The sequence below is a fragment of the Limulus polyphemus genome, unplaced genomic scaffold (genome assembly GCF_000517525.1).
Source record: "Limulus polyphemus unplaced genomic scaffold, Limulus_polyphemus-2.1.2 Scaffold2550, whole genome shotgun sequence".
Lineage (NCBI taxonomy): Eukaryota > Metazoa > Arthropoda > Merostomata > Xiphosura > Limulidae > Limulus > Limulus polyphemus.
The window spans coordinates 105,824-109,099 of NW_013668160.1; positions in this window are offsets into that span (position 1 = coordinate 105,824).

Consider the following 3,276-nt stretch of genomic DNA (forward strand, 5'->3'; position numbering starts at 1 on the left):
CGCTCACATCCTTTTAATTATGTTTGAAATTATGAACATTGCTCAACATCATGAAAATTAAACCTTATTTTCAATAAGCAATCCTGAAAAATATTTGGGGGTGCTTAACTTTTTTCCAGGTGTATAGTTATGTCTGAGCAGATTTTATTCATTGTATCAATTGGTAACTTATTGGTAGTGTTAAGTAATTTAATGGATGTTATATAAAGTTTAATTAAAGAACAGTTACCTGCTCAAATTGTATAATTTAACAGTGTCAATAGCAACATGTTTCAATATACCTTCGGTAATCTCGATGTAGCAGAGTATTTGATATATTGTATTAAAGTGTTGTTGTATTTGAATCCCAATCTCAGAGTCATTTCTTTATTCTAACTGTAAATTTCCTCAAGTTAGTGACTTGTGTACTCCAAACAAATAGCCTACACGGCCACATGTTACAACAGAGAACAGATAAAGAATCTTTCAGGTCACAGGTTAGCTCTGGTTGTTCCTAAGAAAAGGAACTTGTAATGCAAGTCTCCTCCTGGGCAGATTTGAGACCTGCTATATTTTGAGGGCTATCCAATAGCAACTGAGTTTTATGTTCGAAGACAGACACCCCCAAGTTTACTCAAGAGAAGAATGAATAGTCTTTTTTTTAGGAATCTTGAACTGAGTCAGATTGTGCTTCATTCTCATTCGGTAATGACACTGATGTAAACGAGTTTACATTGCCATATAGACAGCATTCTTTCATTAAAAAAAAACATGTTTATATTTAGAGGCTGTAAACTATCAGAACCCAATCAAAATACATTTAAAAAATATGATTACCAGAAAAAGATGAATGCACAGAATCCAAATCACCAAGTAATGTCCATATTTAGAGCTGCAAGTGAAGGGGAATGCACAGAATCCAAATTACCAAATAATGTTCATGTTTAGAGCTGCAAGTGAAGGGGAATGCACAGAATCCAAATTACCAAGTAATGTCCATGTTTATAGCTGCAAGTGAAGGGGAATGCACAGAATCCAAATTACCAAGTAATGTCCATATTTAGAGCTGCAAGTGAAGGGGAATGCACAGAATCCAAATTACCAAGTAATGTCCATGTTTATAGCTGCAAGTGAAGGGGAATGCACAGAATCCAAATTACTAAATAATGTTAATGTTTAGAGCTGCAAGTGAAAGGGAATGCACAGAATCCAAATTACCAAGTAATGTCCATATTTAAAGCTGCAAGTGAAGGGGAATGCACAGAATCCAAATTACCAAATAATGTCCATGTTTAGAGCTGCAAGTGAAGGGTATAAATCAGCGATCCAATCAGTAGTCTCTGCACTGGATGCTGTCCAACAGTATAAACCAGTAATCCAATCATAAGACTCTGCACTGGATGCTGTTCAAGGGTATAAATCAGTAATCCAATCATAAGTCTCTGCACTAGATGCTGTCCAACGGTATAAATCATTGATCTAATCAAAAGTCTCTGCACTGGATGCTTTACAACAGTATAAATCAGTAATCCAATCAGAAGTCTCTGCACTAGATGCTGTCCAACGATATAAATCATTGATCCAATCAAAAGTCTCTGCACTGGATGCTTTACAACAGTATAAATCAGTAATCCAATCAGAAGTCTCTGCACTAGATGCTGTCCAACGATATAAATCATTGATCCAATCAAAAGTCTCTGCACTGGATGCTTTACAACAGTATAAATCAGTAATCCAATCAGAAGTCTCTGCACTAGATGCTGTTCAACGGTATAAATCAATAATCCAATCAGAAGTTTCTGTACTAGATTGTTTACAACGGTATAAATCAGTGATCCAATCAGAAGTCTCTGCACTAGATGCTGTTCAACAGTTTACAGATAATCTGTGAATTGACTCAAATACAACTGAGTCTGAACTGTGGCAGTGGTGTATCTGGTAGAAAGCAATATTAAGCACCAGATCGTTTTCAAGACTCAGAAACGAAATATCACTGATCGTTTTGGCCACGTATACAGATGATCTCCAAAGCAGCTATTTGCATCCTTTATGATTGATGATCCCCCGAATTCACCCTTGTCCATCCAAGTACTTAACTACCGTGGTGGGTCTAAGAATATTGGTATTATGATTATGTATGTATATGTTCACTGGTATTCTTCTTATGTTGTTTTTTTTTACGTTATTCTATGAATTCACACTATCACTAAATTTAATTTCCGGAGATCCAATGCACAATCGACTGAAAATAATGCTCTTATTTGTTTGTTTTTTATTTTCGCACAACGTTATTCGAGGGTTATCTGCACTAGTCGTCCCTAATATTGAAGTGATAGACTAAAGGGATCGCATTTAGTCAACAGTGCCAACTCTTAGGCTACTCTTTTACCAATGGATAATGGAATGGACTATCGTGGCTTCTTTAGGCAAGCATGTTCAATGACAGATAGCGATTCGAGCGTGAAAACCATCAGGTCAGTTAAAACATGGCAGACAAATGGGTTTCTAAGCAAGTTGCTAGAGAACCATTAACTTTACACTGCTAGGCTCAGAACTGAAAATCTCCATTGCTCATATACAAGTGTAATGGAAGATCACCAGAGCAAATATAACAAAAAGACCCCAGTTAGGAAGATTTAGGCTTAAAATAAATATTGTGACCTGGTCAGACGAAATGTCTACCGAAATCAAATGTGTCTCGGACACGTCCGATGACTTAAAACCACTTCTTAAATGATGTCTCATAAGAGAGCTTTGTAGTTAATCGGTGGTTAGAGCGCTCGATTCGCAATCTGAGGGTCGCGGGTTCGAATCCCCGTCCCACCAAACATGCTCGCCCTTTCAGCCGTGGGAGCGTTATAATGTGACGATAAATTCCACTATTTGTTGGTAAAAGAGTTACTCGAGAGTTGGCGGTGGGTGGTGTTGACTAACTGCCTTCCCTCTAGCGCAGATAGCCCTCATTTAGCTTTGCACGAACTTCCAAACAAACTCTCTCCAAAATGTTTGAACTCTCAGCTATTCGCTAATGTGATGTCTATTTAAAACAACTCCATATATAAAACATTAGTATTAGGCCTGTTATATTTTGACGCTACATTCTTTAATTAGCCCCTTAGTATATTTCAACTGGAAAAAAGTGTGTATAATAGGATTTTAACTACCTTATGTCTGCTATATCCACTGCCGATGACAAGTATGATTAATTATGCTGTTGTTGTTTGAAGTCAAGCACAAGGCTACACAATGGGCCATCCGTGCTCTGCCCACCACGTGTATCGAAACCCGGTTTCTAGC